The sequence below is a fragment of the Podarcis gaigeae genome (genome assembly GCF_964106915.1).
Source record: "Podarcis gaigeae genome assembly, chromosome: 3".
In the NCBI taxonomy this organism is placed as follows: domain Eukaryota; kingdom Metazoa; phylum Chordata; class Lepidosauria; order Squamata; family Lacertidae; genus Podarcis; species Podarcis gaigeae.
In genome coordinates, this window is record NC_139680.1 from 86,203,370 (window position 1) to 86,227,039 (window position 23,670).

General features: G+C 43.2%; 1 protein-coding gene across 11 annotated transcripts in view; it reads left to right on the top strand.

Annotated features, from left to right (window-relative positions):
* The window catches only part of DAAM2 (dishevelled associated activator of morphogenesis 2), a 217,198-nt gene that overhangs the window by 12,749 nt on the left and 180,779 nt on the right, over positions 1–23,670 (top strand). For 6 of the 11 annotated variants that reach the window (XR_014562494.1, XR_014562495.1, XM_083732214.1 and 3 more), the window contains exon 2: positions 7,907–8,043. The exons of 2 other annotated variants lie outside the window; for them this stretch is intronic. The gene's annotated coding sequence lies outside the window, so the exon portion shown is untranslated. Of the gene's footprint in view, positions 1–7,906; positions 8,044–17,925; positions 18,310–23,670 lie in introns of those variants that run through there. 3 more of the 11 variants (XM_083732213.1, XM_083732208.1, XR_014562496.1) reach the window with 3 other exon arrangements.

Genomic DNA, 23,670 nt, shown 5'->3' on the forward strand with positions numbered 1-23,670 from the left:
AACAATCTTTATATATATAAAATCTTTTGAGTGTTGTTGTTGTTCTTGTTCTAATGGATCAACATGACTTCAAACATTTTATAAATAGACCAGTTCACTTTAAAGCTTTGCATTTTTATGGTGTTTCTCATTGCAAATTCATAAATTGTTTCCCCGAAGCCAGTTTTTCTTTCAGGGTCACAATCAGCAAAATAGCTAGATAGTATAAGCATTCTTTGCTCTCTAGCAAAATGCATGCAGTTTTTGGTGACTGTAGGCTGTAAATCCTACTAGCAGCACTACTGGCTCCCACTGTCCCTGAGATCAATGACCCTGATTGTTATGGTAACTTTGCCCCTCCTCCCAGCTGGCCTTCTTTTCTGTCCATGCATTTGGAACACTGGGACTGATAGGTCTTGAGAGAACCTGTCACATAAGGATGCTGGATTAGATGGCCATTGACCTGATCCAGCAGACACTTACTATATTCTTATCTCTGTCCTCCGCCATTCCCCCCCTCCACTCCACTTTTTTCATTTTTTAAAACAAAAAAAATTCCTTCCAGTAGCACCTTAAAGACCAACTAAGTCAGTTCTTGGTATGAGCTTTCGTGTGCATGCACACTTCTTCAGATACACTTCATTTTTTAAGTTCTTATAGAATCAGAGAATTGTAGAGTTGGAAGTTTTTTGTAAGCCCAATGGCAACCTCCCCGCCCCCCTCTCTATTGATGTGAGCCACGTTGAGAGAAAATCATTGAGCTAAAATATGGTAAGCAAATCTTTCCTGGCAACCTGGAGCTGCGGTGTAGAACATTTGCATTACACACAGAAGGTCCCAGATTCAATCTATGACACACCATGGGAGACTGGAAAATCACACTGCCAATCTGTGTGGACAGTATGGAGCTTGATGTCCAATGGTCTGACTCAGTATAAGGCAGCTTTACTGTGTCGTTACTGTTGGTTTCTGCTTCCTTCACTGAGCAGCGAAGTGCTTGTCACAAGACAATGTTTACATTCAACAGTCAAGTGCTGTTGGGTTTTCTCACGGGAAAGGAGACTGGATGTGACGTACACTGGTTTCCTGTTTTTCACTGTTCTTTGCAGTTCAGTGTGATTCTCTCCGTGCTTTAGAGGAGAGAGGATGCCTTTCTCTGCTCCGGCAGAGGGAAAATGTTTTTCTGTAAATTACCAGCTTTGAAGTGTAAATAAAGTAATATAGAGCATGTTGGCACGTACTTTTCATCATTCCGCTGTGCACTGGACACTGCTTATCTCCAACATTTGGGTTATGGGCCCAGAACAACGCAGTGTTTTGAGAATGGACTCCAGAAGTCGGGCTCCTGGCAAAGGAACAAAGGAGCAAAGAATTGGAGTGCCGGCAAAGGATCGGAATGCAGAGGGCCGGATCGGACGATATCTCTGCGCGTCAAGATGATTTGTTGAGGTATGTGCTACAGCTCCGGGCAGCCTGCCAGCTTCTAATTAATGGCTTTATGGCTGGACTTTGAACTTTTATAGCCGGTTTTGCCGTGGCACAGGCAAAAGGCTAGAAGGATAAATTTTTCCTATGCTGGGGGAAATCGAAAGTAAAGCAGCTGCAGCAGTGTCGCAGCATGAATTTAAGACAGCAGAGAGAACTTTCACTTTTGAACTTGCCTTTGGAATGCGGTTTGAAGCAGCTGCAGATAAGCAAAGCAGTTAAGCAGAAAGGCACAGGTTCACAGGCAGAGGCTGTTTTGAATTTGCTTTTTGGATTGAAGCAGCTGTACACAGACACAGCTTGTATGAAGCAGCCTGATTTAAAGCAGCAGAGATGACGCAGAAGGCTAATGCCATAGTCATGATGGCTAGCTGCAGAAGGCTGGATGAGGCAAGTGGGGAATTTGATGCCAATCAGCCAAATGCTCAACTAACAGTGGACTATGTTACTGCCGTGATATTGAATGAAGCGGATCGCCGGGGTGCTAGCTGCATCAACAAGGGGGAGACTTCACAGACGTCATCCCATAGCGCAGTGGAACCACCAGATGGCGCCAAAGCTTTGAAGGCAGTGAAATGCTACTCGTGTGGACGTCTAGGCCATATGAAGAGGGAATGCAGAAATCCCAGGGCCAAGACAGAGCAGCGCAGCGAAAGCTCATCGCGTGGAAAAGGCCGAGGCAAAGGCAAAGGTCCGGTGTCCAGGACAACGCAGCACAAGGCAATGGTCTCACGCTTCACTCCAAAGGTTGCAGAGGTCCAGAAGACGTCTAGATCTTTCTTCGTTATTGATTCGGCTGCAACGCATCACATGTGCAATGATAAGCGACTGTTCGTGTCTTTTACACCGCAGGAAGGTGCGATTCACCAGGCGGATGACCACACAATTCCCAGTAAAGGCTACGGAACTGTTGTTCTTCACAGTTTGGACTTATCGATACAGGATGTGCTTTATGTGCCAGATGCCAAGCATAATCTGCTCAGCGTTGGACAGCTGAATGAGCGGAAAATTGACGTTTCCTTTAAGAACAAAAGGTGCATCATCACAAAGAAAAATGATTATGTATTGCATGCTGAATATGTTGATCGTTTTATGTTTTGTATTTTGATGATGTTGTGCAGGATGACACTTGTTGCATTGCAGGTTCTAACAAAAGTTTGCATGCAGAATGTATTCACGATTTTCATCGAAAATTTGGTCATTTGCATTTTGAGGCAGTATCTAAAATGCCTGCCTTGGTTGAAGGTATGACAATTAAACCCTGCAGGTACCACATGAAGTGCAAGGCATGCGCAGCAAACAAGGTAAAAATGGCTGCGAAAGGTAAGGTGTCTAGTAGGCAAGCTACAGAACCATACCAGGTTGTTCATGCTGATTTGGTTGGACCACTAGCGCCCTCTTTGGGTGGAAACAGGTACTTCATGGTTCTCATTGATGCATTTTCCAGGTATATTTATGTGTACAATCTCAAGCAGAAATCAGAGGCTTTTCCAAGGTTCAAGGAATTCTGTGCTTGGTTGGAAAATGTGCATGGTAAGAAAGTAAAGACTCTTTTCAGTGATCGCGGGGGAGAATTCACTTCTCAGCAGTTTGAAGCTTTTCTGACTAAGAAAGGAATTCAACACGATTTGTCTAGTCCTCGCTCGCCATGGCAGAATGGACTTGCGGAACGAGCAAATCAGACATTGCTTCAAGGGTTAAAAACCTTGCTGCATGATGCCAATCTTCCAGAGAGTTATTGGGCCGAAGCTCTCTCATGTTTCACTTACAGTTATAATCGCAGGTTATCTTCAGCGATTGGTTGTACTCCCTATGAGAAGATGTTTGGCAAGAAGCCATACATCAAACACATGAAAATTTTTGGTTCTGACATGTGGGTTCACTCACCACAAAACTCCAAGTTAGACAAGCGTGGATTGCATGGTATCTTTCTAGGTTATCAGAAAGGGTCTTACAGAATAATGATGACTGACTCTAAGACAATTAAGCTCACAAGAAGTGTTGAGTACAATGCCAAGTGGGGGGAGAATGTGGGAATTTTCCAATGTTATCCTGATGACAGTGATGAAACTGAGGATAGTCAAAAGCAACCGCAACAACCCACACCCACTGATGAAGGTTCTGATTCTGAGTCTGAAACTGAATCGGGTGATTCAGAGGATTTCAAGAGTGCGAAAGCCTCTATGCGACCCTCTGAAAGCTCTGATCAAGAATTAGAGGAACCATTGTTCACAATAGGTCACTTTTCTCCTAAGAAGGAAGAGGAGAGTATTGAAGACTTAAGGCTAATTCGTAGGTCACAGAGAGCGACAAAAGGCAAACCTCCAAAGAGATTTGCTGATGAGTTTGCTAAGATAGCAGTAACAGCTGTTAAAAGCTCCAAGAAGGTGTTTGAACCTTCAAGTTTCCAAGAAATCCAGGATTTGGATTCAAAGGAAGCTGAGCCATGGTTAAATGCCATGAAGGCTGAGCTTGATTCCTTGGAAAGGAACAAAACATGGGACCTTGTTCCAGTAGTTCCAGGAATGAAACTGCTTGGAAGCAAATGGGTCTTCAAAGCGAAGACTGATCAAAATGGCAAGATAGTCAGACACAAAGCCAGATTGGTAGCCAGAGGTTTTGCACAGGTACCAGGTGAAGACTATCACGAGACCTACTCACCCACCGTGAGGTATGAGAGCATTAGGCTTATGCTCAAGCTAGCTGCAGAGGAGAATCTACACATTAGTCACCATGATGTGAATACAGCTTTTCTGTACGGATCTCTAGATGAATCACTTTATATGCTTCCACCTGATGGCGTACAGGTAAAACAGGGATTTGTTTGTGCTCTGAAGAAGTCCCTTTATGGTCTCAAACAAAGTGCACGGTGTTGGCACACAAAACTCACTGAAGTATTGTTTTCTCTAGGTTTTAAGCAAGGGAAAGCTGATCCATGTGTATTTGTCAAAGAGGAGGGGCAAAAGAAACTGTATTGTTTGTTTTATGTTGATGATCTTTTATTCTTTTGGAAGGATGTCACAATGTACAATAATGCCCTAGCTCAATTGAAAGAGCACTTTGACATGAAAGATCTTGGTGAGGTAAACAACTACCTATCTCTGGAAATAGAGAGAGATCAAGATGGTAACATTCTAGTACACCAGTCACGTAAAATTGCTGATGTGTTAAGCAAACTAAACCTGATGGATGCTAACCCTGTAGACACACCGATGACAACAGGTTATCAGGTAGATGACACTGGAGAAGCATTTTCTGACACTACACTGTACAGAAGTGTGCTAGGCAAGCTAAACTTCATTGCCAGATGTTCAAGACCTGACATTGCTGTTAGCTGTAATTTGCTAAGCAGACAAGTCAACAATCCTACTGTTAAGGATTGGAAAGCTCTGAAACGCATAGCGCGGTATTTGAAAGGCACTATGCATTACAGACTGAGATTTAACAATCAGAAGTCTGGTGGTCTTGAGATATTTGCAGATGCAAGTTTTGGAAGTGACACTACAGACAGGAAAAGTACGTCTGGAGTTTGCTATAAGTACAATCAGGGTCTGTTTGATTGGTCATGCAAGAAGCAAACAACAGTTAGCTTAAGTACTTGTGAAGCTGAACTGAATGCACTGTCTTATTCACTTAAGGATTGTGAATGGTTGTTACAATTGTGCAAAGACTTGAAAATTCCTGTCAAATGTCCAATCCAGGTTTACCAGGACAACAAAGCATGTTTGGCTTTGCTGAATTCTGAAGGTTGTAAGCAAAGCACAAAGCACTTGCAATTGAAGTTGCAACATGCTAGGGAACATATTCAGAAGGGACTCGTAACGGTGTCCTATATGCCAGGTAATGAAATTCCTGCTGATGTATTGTCCAAGATTGTATCAAGGGAACAACACTGTACCTATGTGCAGAAGTTGGGTTTGTACTGATATTGTACGAACACGCTGCCCAGTGATGTTCACAGAAAGGGGGAGGATGTTGGTTTCTGCTTCCTTCACTGAGCAGCGAAGTGCTTGTCACAAGACAATGTTTACATTCAACAGTCAAGTGCTGTTGGGTTTTCTCACGGGAAAGGAGACTGGATGTGACGTACACTGGTTTCCTGTTTTTCACTGTTCTTTGCAGTTCAGTGTGATTCTCTCCGTGCTTTAGAGGAGAGAGGATGCCTTTCTCTGCTCCGGCAGAGGGAAAATGTTTTTCTGTAAATTACCAGCTTTGAAGTGTAAATAAAGTAATATAGAGCATGTTGGCACGTACTTTTCATCATTCCGCTGTGCACTGGACACTGCTTATCTCCAACAGTTACCTCTTCATTCTGTACCCTCATTCTGTTGAATGGCTCTAGACTAACTCAGTCAAAAGACGGTTGTTCTTAAAGAGTAATGTGAAGCCAATTGTTTTAAAAGGAATTACTCAGTCTATTTGAGTCTGAAAAGAAAAAAAGGAGGAGGACGAATGTGTAGGATGCAGTTCAGTTTTATTTAAAAGTATAAAAACCTTTTACAGCAGTGTGAGGGTTAATAGCAAGTGTATTAAAGGCTATCCCAACTAACATTATGTTTGAGATGACCACAATGCTTGTAAGTGGACAAACTTGTCTGACTTATGCAGATCATCACGGCTACACGTCAAAGTTCTTCCAGAGAACAATGCCTTGTCTTAGATGCTATTTAGTTTTGTTTGTCTTTTCATTCTGCTCACTTTACAAAGCTAACTGCTATGGGGGGAAAATACCACTGGAAAGAGTTACCACACATGTGCAGAGGGGATGATAAAGAGACTAATGCTGTTTTACATCCGTGGTTAAAAAAGAGAAGAAAACAGAGGGTTAAATTACTCAGATGTTCAAGTGCTGCTATCATCAGATGGCATAAAGGAACAGGGTTGGATTCTGATATCGCAACAAACACCAAGAAGGGTCTGTGGAAATCAGTAGCTTTCCTTTAGAACCTAACAACATTGTATTATATTACATGCATATCCCACCTTTCTCTAAGGAGCTCTCCCCATTTGTCCTCTGGGGTATATTGTTCTAAGAGGCAGAGACTGGCTCCAAGGAAACCCATTGAGCTTCAGGGCTCCATGGTGATAATGAACCCTGTTCTCCCACTCCTAGTCCAACATTCTAAATAGTATCCACACACTCAGGTCATTTTCCAGGTATGTCTATGTAGGATTTCCTACAGCCACTAGCAAGCCTTCTTCCAAGCAATGGTAGAACACATGTCACTCATTTTATAAAGCAGAAGAGAGAAGAATCAAATTCTATTGAGCAAAATTTTAACCAGAGCCCATGTATGAACAATACTAGATATACGGAAAAACGGTGTTTACTAGATGATTTGGTAAATGCTTTTGCAAACATGATGCTTATTTTAGTACTTAAAGGGAAGTTGAACTATTGCGAAACACCAGCCTTTTGTTTTATGATAGCTTCATGAACATTTGATTAATTATGGAATATGTGAAGAAATGCACATGGGAACAGATTCCTATTGACTTTTCCCATGGTGAACTGAAAAGTCCTGGACCCAAGGAGGAGGTCACCGTGGGGAGTTTATTTCATGACAGCAATCCAGTTGGGGAATGTCTCCCAGCAGAGTTGTTTGGGTTTCTTTTCAAAATAGAAATAGTTCATTAGAAGTAAATGATTTGTAGCAGTGATTCTGGAGGAACAGACGTTACACAATCTGTCCAAAATTTTTCTGTGGTTAATTGCAAGGACACAACCATAAAGCAAACAGCATTACCAGTTGGTGTTTGGGAAGTGGTCAACAAGAGTATTTGCAGAACCGGATCTGAAGGAGTAGCTAGATAAGACTTGGATAAGGAAGATGGCGGCTGGATTTTACTTTAAGCCAAGCAGTGGGATTGTGTCCTCCAACTCCCACTATAGCATAGTTATAGAGGGTGGGCAGGCAAGACCATGCGTCATACACAACTCTAACCTCCAACAGAAAGGTGTGGCAAGGAGGCTCACGAGAAATTCCTTTGGTGGGGGATGCCATCATTGCCCCTCCAGCAACTGCTGTCAGAGACAACTGCCTCACTCTGCCCAATAATAGAGGAGGTAACCACTAACCATGATGTCCATGCTTTGTCAGAGACAGTATGTCTCTGAATACAAATTGCTGGGAATCACAGGTGGGTAGAATTCTGCTGCGCTCTGGTGCTGCCACAGGCATCTGATCGGCCACTTTGAGAAGAGTATTCTGCACTGGATGAGACATTGACCTGATCCAGCAGGCTCATCTCATATTCTTAAGTTCTTGTAAGCCGCAAAACATATCAAACGCCAAACAGTTGTCTTAATTGGGGGCCTCATTTGAGCTTGAGGCCGAGGACAAATGCCCCTTGATTCTTCATATCCACAAGCACACTGCATGAAAAATATATGAACAACCTTTGCACTGCTGTATACCATGTGTGTCAATTTCTCCAACAGATCATCTCAAGTGTCATAAAAGCTTCAGTCACTCACTGATGGGCATTGCCCACCATCACGCCTTCAATATCTGAATGCATAAGGACCTAACCAGAGGGAGAGAAGAGAAGGAAACAAGGTCTCTTCCCATCACACAGGTTAGTACTGAGAAGGATCATGCAGACCTCAGTTGGGGAGCCTGTGGCCCTCCAGATATTGTTGGACTTTGTCTCTACCATTGGCACTACTGGCTGAGACTCATGGGAGTGGGGGGGCCACACAGATTTCCCATCCATTTTTGTAGGCATTAATGGTGATGGCAAGTTGTGTGAATACTTTTTAAAGTATTCTGTTAAAACTGTTGTGTTTTTATCTGGGCTGGAGACCTCCTGACTCACCACATAAGGAAAAATCATTACTGGTAGGCTTGACTCTGGATTTACAACATTAAAAAAAAAAAAAAAGCAACCATACAGGATAAAGACAAGGTGTCAGAAATATGAGTCAATGTTATTTCCTTACCTCTTTGCACACTGCTGGGGATATGGGCTAAAAATAGATGGATATATAGTAATATCATAATTTCTTGCAAAAGGGGAAGGGACGACACCCAACCTGAGATGAATACAGAAATAAGCTGTGTCCAGGGAAGCAATCCGTTATATGTTCACATTCAGTGAACATTTCAATCTGGGGAAAAGATTAGGAAGACGAGATATGGAGGAAATTACGGGTTTATGAGAATTTCCACATATCATATGATGTGTTAATGACTATATACAGCAAATGGAGAAGCTGAAGTCCTCCAGGTGCTTTGGACTACAACTCCCATCATCCCTGGTCATGCTGGCTGGGGCTGATGGGAGTTGGAGCCCAACAACATTGGGAGCACTGCAGGGTCCTCACAGGACCACAGTAAGCTGCCTGGCACTCAGACCAGTGGTCCATCTAACTTGGTATGGTCTACAGGGTTTCAGGTAGGAGTCTCGCCCAACCCTACCTGGAGATGCCAGAGATTGAACCTGGGACCTTCTGCATGCAAGGCAGATGCTCTTGAGTTACAGCCCTTTCCTCATCCCTGTTATATATATTCCAAGAAAGAAATGTATAAAGAGAGTTGCTCCCTTTACACAAAGGCTGTGTACTCTCATGCAATGGCCATTCATTTCAGTGGGGAGTTTTCTGGATGGGTGAGCTCATGTTTAAGATCACCACCAGCCTCTTGCTCAGATCTGTGCTGCTTATATACTGTACTATTAAATGTTTGGGGGAGGGCAGGGGGAAGCAACCACTACCCCTCCTGCTTTGTCTTCCCACCTGTCCTGATGCACATTATCCTTCTTGGGAAGAGTCCAGTGGAGGATGGGGAAAGCAATTGTACGTGCTGCCTCCTGTCTCAGTGCCTCAGATGCTGTTAAGTTAAAGGCAGTCCTTCTTAGCTTCATAATAAAAATATAATAATAATAATTTATTATTTATACCCCGCTCATCTGGCTGGGTTTCCCCAGCCACTCTGGGCGGCTACCAATTCTTCTTTTTTCATCTATTATGGACATCTATTATGGACAGGGTCTTGAACAATAGGGACAGCAAGAAGGGGAGAATATTCCCACAGTACTTTGGATGTTATAATCTACTAGTAGGACCCGCAACAACACTAACAACAACAATTTTATTATTTATATGCTGCCCCAGCCACTCTGAGCAGCTCCCAACAGAATATTAAAAACACAATAAAACATCAAACATTAAAAACTTCCCTAAACAGGGCTGCCTTCAGATTTTTTCTAAAAGTCAGGTAGTTGTTTATTTCCTTGACATCTGATGGGAAGGCATTCCACAGGGCGGGCACCACTACCAAGAAGGCCCTCTGCCTTGTTCCTTGTAAACTCACTTCTCACAGTGAGGGAACCGCCAGAAGGCCCCTGGCGCTGGACCTCAGTGTCTGAGCTGAATGATGAGGGTGGAGCTGCTTCTTTAGGTATAATGGGCCAAGGCCGTTTAACTGATGTTCCTTTTTTCATATGTCAATGATGCTTTCAAACTCTCACAATTTTGGAGGGGGGGCGCGCACACACAATTCAATAACATACCAGTAAATTCAGGTTGTGCAATTATAGTTGACTGGGGGACTACCAGTAACCAAAAGATCAGACCTTTTGCTATAAGAAAATTGATGGGAACACGCACAGGAAAGTGTTGGATCACACTTCTTTCGACATAGTGCCACCTAACTTTTCAGCAAAGGAATCATAAAAATACTCATGGAGTTTTAGCTTTTTCTCTGTTGATGCTGGTTTTACTGTCTGTGTTATTTATTGCTGGTTGTAAGTTGCAACTAATAAGTTTGATAAATAAAAATAAATCAGGATGCGTGCTCATTAAATAGCCAGCATCATCTAATCTTCCTGCAAATAAATCAAGATGAATACAGGTCATTTGGCACTGCCCTAAGTTTATTTCATATGAGTTTAGGAAGCATATATGGTAAAGGGTCTAGAAACGAAGCCTTATGAGGAGCGCTTGAAGGAGTTGGGTATGCTTAGCCTGGAAAAGAGGTGACTGAGAGAAGATATGATAGCCATCTTCATATATCCAAAGGGCTGTCGTGTGGAAGATGGAGCAAGCTTGTTTTCTGCTGCTCCAGAGGGTAGGACCCAAACCAATGGATTCAAACAAATTCAGATGACAAGAAAGGAAATTCTACCTCAACGTTAAGAATAACTTGCTGACAGTAAGAGCTTTTTCGGCAATGGAATGGATTCAGAAGGTGGTGGACTCTCCTTCAATGGAGGTTTTCGCAGAGGCTGGATGGGCATCTGTCAGGGATTCCTGATTTGCAGGGGCTGGACTAGATGACTCACTCAACCCAGAATTTTGAAATTTTGATTCTATGAAAGGCATATATTAACTTAGCTGCCCATATATATATATATATATATATATATATATATATATATATATACACACATACACATACACACACACACATATATATACATATATATGCATATACATACATACATATATATACATATATATATATTATTTTATATATATATATATATATATATATATATATATATATATATATATATAAAATTTATATATATATATATAGTTATCATATATATATATATATATATATATATATATATATATATATGAGATAACTAACAAACAAACAAGTAATAAACATATTTCCTAAACATGTCTGCAGTTAACATTAACCACACAGGGAGTGTTTGTAGGGGAAACTGACAAGTATGTGTTTGGGGGGGGGGTGTTGGTGGTATTATTTCTTCCGGTGCTAGCTAATTGTTCCCTGAAAAGGTTTCCCTGAACTGTTTTTCCTAACACCAGCTTCTTCTAAAGGAGAAAAAATGTTTTTAAAAAGAAAAAGAAAAACAGAAGGAAGGAAGGCAAATAAGTGGGAGAAGCCCCTTTACGAGCCTGCCTATTTCCCCTTTGAAATGTTCTCAGTACTTTCAGAGGGGAGTCACAGAAACTCACATTTCCCTACTAACAGGTAGTTCTGCTCTCCCCGCCCCCCCCCAGCATTCCATGTTTTAAAAGCAGGCAAACATGTTTTCTTTAGACCTCTGTCAACTCCCTGGAAATCTTAACTGTAGAGGAATTCCTGTAAGTAAAGCCACATTGTGTGCCACACGCTAGCTAGGACCGTTTTCTCTACAATAGGATGGCAGGTATTTTCCGGGAAAACCGGAGTGGGATACAAATGGTTTTGGAAACAAAACAAAACAATGGTCTGCGAAGTACAAGGCATAAATCAGGGTTAGCAGCCCACAATCTGCTATATAAAGACTTTGGGTAACAAGATAATTTATAAGTAAAGGTAGCAGTGTTGGCCTACAGGGGGTGGGAAATGTTTCTTTTCCCATTCATTCATGCCTTGTTGAATTTTGGAACTTTCGTGGCACCTATCCAAAGCACATTTGAATGTCTGATACATTCTCCCTCTCTTTGTCTCAAAAGTCAGTGTGGGAGAGAGAGAGAGAGAGCCAGCATGGTGCAGTGATTTTAGTTTTGGATTAAGACCAGAGTGTTGGTATTGGATACCAGAGTTCAAATCACCACTCAGCCATAAAGCTCACTGGGTGACCCTGGGCCAGTCCCTGCTTCTTAGCCTAACCTACCTCACAGGGTTGTTGCGAGGATTAAATTGGGGCGGGGGGAGAAGCGTGCATGCCGCCTCAAGCTTCTTGCAGGGTCTTTGCTCCCACCCTCTTTTCTACGGCTTTGTTTGCCACCTAGCCTGATGAAGAGTTCTGCAGAACATGAAAGCTTGCACACTATTAGAAGACCCTTGTTGGATCAGGTCAATGGCCCACTTAGCCGAACATCCTGTTCTCACAGTGGTCACTCAGACGCTTATGGGAAACCTGCAAGAGGGACCTGACGGTGGTCGCAATCTCCCCATTTGTGATTTCCAGCAATTGGCAATCACAGGATACCTGCCTTTGAGAGCTGAGGTGTAGAACACTGTTATTGACCTAATAATGGTATTATTTGGAGGGAAAATTAAATCTCCCTCCCTCCTGGTTTCCACATTTAGGGTTTCACTCTCCTCCACACCTCGTCTTCCATTGGGCCTGTATAAATGCTTTTTATAGTGGGAAAAAATAATTTTAAAAAGAATCACGTTACGAACGTGTAATTTATTTGCCTACATTACCGGGTGCCCAAGATGACACACAAAGCTTATGTATGGCCCCAAAAGAACAACGGTTCCTGCATCCTCATCAGCTCTTACTTTTGAGATGGTTCCTTTCAGTCTTACTTCGGTTTTCACTGTCAACTTCAGAAATGTGGAGAGTTGAGAGAAGAAACTCGCTAAATGAAAACAGATCTACTGGAAATGAGCACAAACTGATTGGGAAAGAGGAAGCAGGACTGAGCCAGGATTGGAAGTGGAATTGCTCGCTGAATCCAGATTCCAGCAACATTGTGCAGTGTTATTTTTTCTTCTTCTGTAATGTTCTGTGGTGTTGGGGAGAATTCTAGAATATGGAACATCCTTTGAAACAAAATGGGGGGGGGGAGGTGGATGTCTGGTTTTTCTAAGTGGAGAACAAAGAAAGCAAAGAAACTGATCAGGTGTGATCAAGAGGGGGGAGTAAGCTAAGCACTTTAGAAAAGGGACATGATGTGCCTCCACATAGGATTTATACCTCCCCCCCCCCATTTGTAGTGGTAGGGTTGGGTTTGAATGTGATTCAGATCCCTGCTCAGCCATGAAGCTCGCTGGGTGGCCCTGGCAAATTGCAACCCTGCAGCACTATTATGAGGCTAAGATGTGAGTTACTGTAAGCTGCTTTGAGCACTTGCTGGTAACACTGGCTATCAGCTGAATCAGCTGATGGATCCCAGAAATCTGAGCGCAAAGATTGGCTCCAGATTCTCTAAGTGCCTAACATCCCATACAGTCAGTTCAAGTCCACCATCTTTGAAACAGTTTGCTCTTTGCACTGAAATTTGCAGGTGCAGCTCATAACTGGGCATTGTAATGGAGTTTTCCCTCAGGAAAAAAAGCACATTTTATTTTGAAACGGATTGCTCTAATTAATTATGCCTACTTTGGTGCTATCCGGTCTGATTTTTTAAACAGAGATTTTAAAAGACATAATAGTATATTTTCAGCTCTTGATGAAGCATTTCTCAGTCATCCTGCCAGCACCTCCCGGACAATAGGGGATTATTGTCCCCATTTTGCAGATGAGGAAACTGAGACGAACAATAGTGACTCAACAGATTCACCAGGTGAACCAACGGCTGATGTGGGACGTGATCCCAGGTCCCACAGTGAACATGCTGTGTACCAGCTGACAGTGTTTGCCAGGCGTAGCTCTCAAGTCAAATTTATTTGACATCAGAAGTCACCCCATCACTTCAGAGCAGGGATGCAGCCGCAGTGTGTCAGATGTAAGAGACACTTATGCCTTGTAATAACAATGTGTTGGCTATTGCTCACAGTTCAGTTCCCCCATCCACACAACATGGTGCTTAAGCCCTTTGTCAGAGGGAGCAGGCAGCCTGCCACAGAAACTCCATCTACAATAGTTACCTTTGTCCTCAGTTTAACAATACTCAGATTCCTTTGTTTTGACAACTGATCTAACAAACAATTTAGACCAAAGGCTGATACAGAAGCTTTTGCAGAACACTTGGTGCAGAAAACAATTCCCTTTTATGGCATAATCTCGCTTTTGGAAATGTCCTGCTCTTGGGTTTTTGTATCCCTATTCTTCAAGCCAGATACCAGTACATTTATATCCATCAGGTTCTTTGTGTGACCATTGCACTTCAAGGCACGCACGCAAGAGGGGATTGTTTCACTTCAAAGCATGAGTGAATATTTCTCTTTCTGAATCATGAAACCTGGCTTCCAAAGGAATCTTTGTAATGTTTTAAAAACTTGGTATTCTTTTGGACTGCAAAGGAACAGAACTATTACTAAATTATCTAAGAGACTATCATAGACTGCACATTTTCTTATCTTCAAGCTACACGTACAGTACAATGTAGGAAGTACATTGTGGGTTGTTGTTATTTTTAAATAAAAGATCATTCCTTAATTCTCTTAATTCGCCCAGTGCTTTAGATATACGCAAGTGCTTATCGTATTTCCACATACTGTCCTGAAACACACAGTACAGTTAAGTATTTCCAAATCTGGACTTTGATAACTGTGGCTTTTTTCTCTGTAGCTAAGGTCACAGCCACACCACACATTTAAGACATCCCTCAAAGAATCCTGGGAGCTGTAGTTTAGCCCTCAGAGAACTATACTTCCCAGATTCTTTGTTGGGGAAGCCATGTGCTTTAAATGTATGGCATGGATGTGATCCAAGTTTCTACATGTACCCAATATTGTCCTGATCAACCTTCAAGGGACTGAGCGTCAGTCAAAGTCCTACTCTTCCCATTCCAAATGGCAGCTGCCAAGCTCTATTGCCACAGAAGCCTTCCTCCCCATCTCTCTTCTGCCTCTAGCACTAACAAATGTTGTGTCAAATGTTTTATTTATTTATTTTTGTAAACTGCTTAGAGGGTCTATTTACAAGCAAGGGGCATATCCATTTTGTATAACTAAAATCATTGTAGACATGTCCTGGGAGCACCAGAATCAACGCCAAGCTACCATGGTTGTTCAGAAGACTAGCAGAGTAGAGAAAACAGTGCTGTATTGTGATTGGCCAGCATTGCCACTTATTTGGCCAATATGTACCTTTTCTGTGGTTAGTTGGGCATCTATTCTAGACCAGTGCCAGTCTGCCATCTGTTTCCTTTTGGTCTAGGGAGGCAATTTCTGCTGTTGGATGGGAAACTCTCTTTTTTGTGCAAGAGTCAACAGAATATTGTCTGGTGGGTAGCAAGTAGATATTTTCTCTTGTTTCTTCAGGGTGAGAGAGACTCTGAGAATGGCATCTTCCCCACAGCAGGAAGAGCAGGATTCCCATCCTTGTAGCCATTTGCCTGTTGGTGTTGCAGAAAGTGAGAAGGAAACTCTTTGGTCTCCTCTAGACTGTCAGTATTTTGCAAGAAGGATTCAATCACATGCCGGAAATTAAATCGCTCTGTAGAAACAAATCCACTTAAAAACAAAGCAAGGTTGCTGGTTGGTTTTCATTTTGTTTATTTGCAACTAGGAAAGTGATGGGGAAATGCACTAAAAAGTGGAGAATAGATGATTGATTGATGGGGAGATGTGTAAACTCTGTGCAAGCAAATTGGGATGAATGCTCACTGTCATATTACCTCCCTACAAGCCAATCAGGATGCACCCAATACCTCTAAAGCACTTTCTTTTTCTCAAGGAATTGTGGGCGCTGTAGTTTGTTCCTCACAGAGTTACAATTCCTAGCAACCCTCAGCAAACTATAGTGCCCAGAATTCCTTGAGAAAAAGAAAGTGCTTCGAATGTGCTTTAAAGGTACAGGGTGTACACAGCCATATTCGAACCCCTGTGTAAGCATTGTGCAAGGAAATCAGGATGAATGCTCAACAAACAGAGGCTTTCAATCTTTAACTGGGCTCAGCTTCCAGGGTGGAGGCATGCATCCATGTGTTGTTGAGTGGTTGTGGAGAATGAGCATTGAGGCCTTTCCCCTCCTGCAATGGCACAGAGAATAGTTGTGAGCTGAAGAGCAGGGAAGTATGGAATCTTCCAGTGGCCCTTTTTGGGCTTCTGGTTGTGTGAGAACCTTCTGGGATGAATTGTTTCCATAGGATGGGAGAAGCAGAATCACACCATCATAGAGCTCAAAGGGCTCCCAAGGGACATTTAGTCCAACCTCCTGCAATGCAGGAATCACAGCTAAAGAATCCCTGACCATCCAACCTCTGTTTTAAAAACTTCCAATGAAGGAGAGTCCACCACCTTCTGAGGGAGACTGTTCCACTGTCAAACAGCTCTGTCAGAAAGTTCTTCCTAATGTTTAGGCCGAATCTCCTTTCCTGCAATTTGATTAAAATTATTATTCATCAGACACTTTTTCCCCAAAAAATGAAACTTGAAGCAACTTACACAAATGAACATCAGAAACAAATATAAAAAGAGGCTAGAACATCCTCAAATGCACAAATAATAGAAAAACAGATCTACACCACTAAAATTAAGATCCAAAGACGTGGGTGAATAAGAATGTTCTTGCCTAAAAATGCTACTGATGGTGCCAGGCAAGTCTCCCTGGAGAGAGCTTATCATAAAGTTGAGGAAGCTGTCATGCACTAATTCAGACTGCTGGTCCATCTGTGCTGGGGGTGGCTAATCTGTGGTTCTCCAGATATTGGATTCCAGCTCCTACCAGCCTCAGTCAGGAGGGCCAATAGCCAGGAATGATGGATGTTGTTGTTGTTGAGCAACATCCAGACAAGTTCCCCATCCCTGATCTACAGAGACTGCTAGTGGCTTTCCAGAGTTTCTGGCAGGAAGCTTTCCCAGCACTACCTGGAGATTCTGGGGACTGAGCCTGGGAATCTTTTGCAGGGAAAGCATGCCTGTACCACTGAGCTCTGGCCCTGCCCATTCTACCATTGTCACATATTTTGGAAGCAAATTCCATACCTGAGCTGTGCTCTCTGTGATAAAGCATTTCTGTTTGTCTTGCCCTTAATCTCCATTTAGGGAGGGGGAGAAATGGCAAACTTGAGGATCACTTGATTGACAAGGGGGCTATAAATCTGAAAGCTAGTAAGCCAACCAAATAAATATAATATGAAGTAGGGTTGGAGCGGGGCATAGTCTTCTGATTCTTTGCTGTGCTTCTTGCTAATGAATTAGCAGCTGCACTGAGACAATCCTCAAAGCTCCATGGCTACCTCTACCAACATGACTCTAACTCAGGGCATACAGAATATTGTCAGTGGTCCATTGAGAGATCACAAACGTGCGATTTGCAGTAGTTTTTATTTTTTTACAAGAAGCAATTTTTTAAAAAATCGAATGCTAAAGTCACTTGCAGATGACCTGCTTTATTGCACATTAATCTTGTTTGCTTGCACAAAGTTTATGGCAGTTGAGAGAGAGAGAGAGAGAGAGAGAGAGAGATAATGAACCTCTGGCTTGTGGGTCTCACTAGGTCTCACCATTTTGGCCCACAAGGTGCTTTCAGTCACATTATGTCCACCTGCCCACACTTGATGTCATCTATGATGTCAGCTGTGGGGCAGTTAAAGGTGCCTGCTATGTTCCTTCCCTGGTGCTTCCTAAACCTATCAGTTGACCTATTGGTCTTTGGATACTTTATATAACATTCTGACCCGCTGCACCAAGTTTGTGGGGAGTGCATTCAACGCTATTTATCAAACAATCATTCGGATTTGTTTTCTTGGGTCAGAGCCATTGATCTCCTACACTACCCAGCGCCTTTCTGCATCACTTTCCTTACTGCGAAAAGATCTCCACCCCCCCCCCCCAACCACACACTCCCGACGTAGCTTTGTGGCACAAAAGTGCCAAGTCCGTTTTGAGTGCCCCACCTGCGCTGACCTCTGCATCCCACCAGCAGAATAGCAGCAGATTAAGCACGCGCCGCCGCGTGAAGACAGGGCTCCCTTCCCGCGGCAGCGTCCGGGCGCTTCTTTCCCTGCGCGCCCCGTCGGGGCTATGGCTCCTTTAAGAGCGCGTAGCGCAGGAGCGCCTAGCTGAGCTTGCGGCGCTCGTAAAGCGGCCGCTGGCTGGACGAGGAAGCGGCGCCTGCTCTTTAGGCGAAGGCGAAGACGCCGCTGCAGCGCCAGCAACAGCCCGCAGGCTCCGCCGCCCCTTTCCCTTGCCTGGTGCACTTGGGCGTCCAGGGGGCTTGGCTGGCGGACACGGGATGGCCGCGCAGGAGCCCTGAGCTCAGCCGTTTGCGGTGAAAGCCAAGTCCGGAGATGAAAAAAAGCGCTGCTTGAGCTTCTGGGTAAGTCCAACTCAAGTGATCGTAGCTTTTTAGGGCGCTCTTTATTTTTAAAAAAACATTCTCCGCAGGCTACATTTATGGTCTCTCCTGAGCAGAGCAGCTGCAAAAACACAAGGGAGAGAGCCGAGATGGGAAAGGAGAGCCTCTCGAGCGTTTGCAGCCCTTTTCTAAAATCAAAATCCGCTTTCCCACGTTAGCTCTTGGGGCGAAGGCAAGCCTGCTAGCCTGCTGGCAAAAAGCGGTGGATTAGAGGACAGGCAGAAGTCGGTGAGAAGAAGCCTTTTTGTTTCTATTTTTGCACGGAATAGGGAGATTATTAACAGTGCAATGCTGTGCATGTCTATTCTGAACTCATTGGGTACATGCAATATGACTTTCTTCCACGGGGTTTTCTTAAGGAGACTTGTCATTTATATTTTAGTGCAGAATTGCACGTCGAGCATTTTTTTCTTTCTGGAGGCGGCCGGAAATTGTATTGGGAAGAGGTCAATTTCTAAAATGAAAGCGGGGGGTGGGGTGTTGTTTTCAAGTGCCTGCAGATTTCTGAGTCGCAATCGTCGCCTGTAATTGAAATGGGCAGAAGCGAAGGCGCTGGGCAGCGTCCCTGGGTACAGTTCCCGCGTGGGTCGGGTAGAGGGCGCTGCTGCGACGCCTGGCGATAATCCGCCGTAAAACATCCAGGGAAGTTGGTAAAACTCAGTTAAGTGAATAATTCAGTGGTGATAAGCTGGTAGAAAGGGAGTGGTGATTCATCAGGGCAGCGAGCACCGCAGTGCAGCATCGGGGAAGCAAACCCATTCATGATTTTGAGTAGACGAGTAGAGTTAGTCACGTGACGTGTTTTAAGAATGACGCTTTGGCCAATCGGAATTAAGAACATAGTATTAGGAATTCTTGACACACCTTCCTGAAGGTTCATCCCTTTGATGCCCATAGGTACTACGGAGGGATATGCTGAGCAGCTTAAAACTTTGTGTTCTGTTTTGTAGTTGACAGTGCAGGGAGGCATCTGGCTGGATCCTGGTTAAGGAACAAATTTGTGGATCTTCCCAAAGAAACATACATTGAAAGTAGCTATGCTAATTTATTTGGGTGGGGGATCCAAAAATAACACAAAGTTAATAGTCATATTTTTATTAGGACCAGCTAAATGTCTTAAAGTTATGAGTAATCTGTCAGGTCCCCCAAACAAAATGGGGAGGAGGGGAGAGCACCCCCCAAAAAATAATGGTGCTTTTTTGGTCTGTTTTTGGGGTGGGTGTGTTAGCATCCAACCTTAAGAAGAGTTCAGAGGCAATTAAAAACACTTGCTCATTACTTTGTGACATTTTACTTCTAGTAAAAGGATTGTCCTCCTGTTACTTTTGGACATTGGGATGGTTCAATAAATGTTTCCTCAAAGGGTGTTGAGCTATGTATTCTGAACATGAAGAGAAGCATGACAGGATGTGGTGTTGTCAGACATATGGTCCATTTCGACTGGCTTTGTCAAACTTGACGAACTCCTGCCCCATAACTGTGTACCAACTATGGTCAAGTGCAGATGACAGTGAACTTGAAGGGAAAGAAACCTCACATTCATGTTCTTTGCTTTTTTGCTCATGTTGTAATGTTCACTGCCCTTGCTTTTCCTCGCTTTTGCATTACGTATAGTAATGCTCATTATTTTGACCCTAGCTCCTAAAGATGTACTTACATGTGCATCCCATTGAAGACTCAGACAAAATGAACCTTTGAGATCTGTTCCTGTGGTGTTGATACTGTTGTTTTGCTGGCGGGACAGAAGGACAGCCTGAGTGACAGATATTTTTTTTAAAAAAAATACAAGGTCATCAGCAGTTGATTGTATCTTTAGGATATATCTGAGACTGGCTGAGCTAAGCCATTATAAATGTATTATCCCCCCCCCCTTTTGGGCTAAACCCTGTAAATTTAAAGTTGCAAAGCTAGGAGACAATTTACTGATTTACTGCTGACAACATGAGCTGGTTGCGTCTAATTCTTGGAAAAGCTGATGAAAACATGTTATGAAATCTGCTCATTCAGATCCTTGACATTTACAATTCATTGAGATTCCCCACCCCCACCCTCAGCTCGTGCCTATGGGTACTGACTGGTTTATTTATGTACATAAGAGTTGTGCGTGGGAAATTTAAGAAGATGCTTGTGTTTTCAGACATACCCAGTCTTCTCAGAGGTATATCAGGGTCATGTTTTTTCTTCATCTTTATTTCATACTTGTGTCTTAAAGACAGAGGAGGGAAAGTATTGTTGAAAATTGAGAAAGCAGTTTTGGAATCCTAAGAAGCTGATTAGGCTTGTAGGGGAGAGAAGCTGTACTCTCGCTTTTGTCAGGTTTTGCAACTGATCCATAGTCAATAACATTTTCCTCAAGCTGGGATTCTTCTTGTATAAATTGCTTATTTTTACTCTGGTATGGAAGCATCATTTTTTGGGTTCAAACTTTGTCATGGGGACCTGTAAAGGAAAAAAAAAAGGTGCAAAGAGTTTTAGGTTCTAGGAGGGTATAACTACTGTGGCAAAGAAAGTGACAATACTATCCCTTCCTTTCTGATGGTCACCAAGTGTTCCTTCCAGGAATGAAGACAGCTTGGGCAGCTTTCAGTTGCATGGCAAATGTAGTTTGTATCACAGGGCATAACATTACTTCACCAAATAACTGATTGACTGGAGTGTGAAGCAAGACCTTTTCTGTAGTGGCACCCTGGTGATGGAATTCCCTTTCCCAAGGGGCCCAATCAACCCCTTTGCTATTTAGACAGGCTGTTAAGACATTTAACCCCCCCCCCCCATGTTTCTGTCCTATTTTGCAAAGTATTGTTTTTGTTCTCACTTTATTTTATGTTTAAGCGTACATTACCAATGGTTTTAGTTTATGTAGTGAGCCACAGAAAAAGGTTGGATAAAAATATTGTGAAGTCAATAAAATAGGGGTTGAATATTCCCCAGATATCCACTCCCCCACCCTCTTCTGCTGCCTGACAGGGTGGGTGGGAGAAATGAGCACCTATCAAATCCTGGCTAGGGAGAAGGCTTGTATCTCGGTTAACAGGCAATACCGTTTTGGAGATCTATGGCTTTTATTGACTACACCAGACTTTTCCAACCTGATGCCCTTCTGATATTTGGAACTGCAGTTCCCAACAGAAACTGTTGGGACTGGGTGGGGCTGCTGGGAGCTGTAGTGCGGAACACTTGGTGAGCCTTAAGTTGGCAAAGGCCAGGCTACAACAACCTCCTTTCAGGGACAACTGAAGATGGCATCAAAAAAAGGGGGGGTACTTGTTTAGCGTATTCACTAATATTAAAAAAATAATCAATGAATGAGCAAGTGCTGGAAAACCTTGCTTGAACTGTTTAGTACAAACATGACACTGCTTTCTGTCTTGGATTGATTTTTTTTTATAAAAAAAATAATTTATTGGCTTCTGACATTTCCCCCTCCCCCCTGGGTGGTGCACTGCATTTCTGTGGACACATGACCCCCAAAGTCTCCAAAGCCTTTGAGTGAATTTGCCTCCTGCTGACCGTGGTCTTAGCAACTTGACTGCCCCTCCGCTGCAGGGTATCCACAACAACTTGTTTCTTGACAGGATGCCCTGCTAAAATGACCTACTTTTTGCACCATGCCACCTGTTTTCTGCACTCGCATGCTGCTCATTCTGGTATGTGTGCATAATTGCAATCCGGTCCTTTTAAATGCTGTTTTATGCTTAGCAAGTGCACTGACTGAAATCTTCTGTTCGTGGAATGGCTGCGTTCTGGGCAGAGCAATAGAGAGGGAAGGGCAATTGCTTAGTGACAGAGCATCAGTGTTGCATGCAGAAGGTCCCAGGTTCAAACCTCAGCTTTTCCAGGTAGGGGTGGGAGAGAACCTGACCTGGAAATCATGGAGAGCTGCTGCCAATCAGTGTAGACAATACTGTGCTAGATGGATCAATGGTCTGACTCTGTATAAGGCAGCTTTCTCTGTTCCTATTCCAGCTCTTTTGTATTAGATTATAGGATCCTGTATCTCCCCACCTTTCTTTTTTTCAATTTGCCTGTTGATACTACAGTAACAAATACTTTAGTACTTATTACTGTAGTAACAAATGCTATCCAGTACCCAGTAGTCTGTAAGGGCAGAGCAATAGAAATTTCCTGCTGGATACTCCTGGTAAGTACTTCTGAAGTACCATTTTAACAGGCAATTTTATATGCCACCCTACAGTACCATGACTCCCAGGGCAGCATATAATTTTAAAAACAGAGACGTTAAAATCATAAAAGCAAGATACCAGAAGAGTCACGGAAGCAAAACCACTAAAACCCAGCATGTCTAAAACCAGCTATAAAGCACATTTGAATGTCTGGTCACATTTCTTTGCCTGGTGCTGTGAAAGGACATATTTGAGGTGCTGGGACTGGAAAGGCCCTCATTTCTCATGGTCACCACTTGCCTCATTTTGGAGGGTGGAGGGACGTGGCTTTGAATTTACTGAGTTTACTTAAACCACTTTTACCCTGCTCCTTCAGTCAAAAGATTTCCCAGGGTGACTTAAATAAGATCAATACATGGTGTGTGTGTGTGTGTGTGTGTGTGTTGGAATTCCTGTCTGCAGGTTTATAATCTATATGGTCCAATGCAAAAGGCGGGGGAAGGAATGAGGAGAGAAGAGGAAAACAAGCCGACTTGGGTATTAGGTCTTAAAGTCACATAGTACGTCTAACAGGGATGGGGAACATTTTTCAGCCAGAGGACACCTTCCAAAGGCTACATGCAAGTAGTGGGCAGTGACAGAGATGCCAGGAGGGTGGAAGATGTGACTCTTAACCTTCGTTCTGTAGGCTACAGCCTCTTGTGGGAGAATTCTGTCTGTTTTGCTTTGCTGGCATTTGACACTGGCGTTCTCAAAAATGCTCCCTTCATGCTTGTACATCTCTTGTGACCACAGCTGAACTCCTTTAATAATACTTCATTTTCATAGGATGGTTTAGACAATGCTCAGAAGTTGGGCACTACTGGGAAGACAACCCTCTTCCTTGAAGTGTGTGTCTGCTGTTCAGTTAAAGCCAAAATGGCACATTTAGCGGTATAATAATGTGCTCTGGGACTTTAGATTGTATGTGAGGGATTACATCTTTAAACTAGCTCTGGGGCTTCTTTCACCCAAGGGCCACCTTCCATCATGAACAGCCTTCTGGGGCTCTCTGTGAGTGGTGTTTGTATCCATGGGCAAAAGAGGGTGGAGCAATGGATGTGACTGCATCTTTGCACACCTACACTTGCCCTTGCAAGTCACAGTTCAGGAAGAAATTCCAGCCAGGCAACAGCACTCAAAAAGGATATGGAGGAGG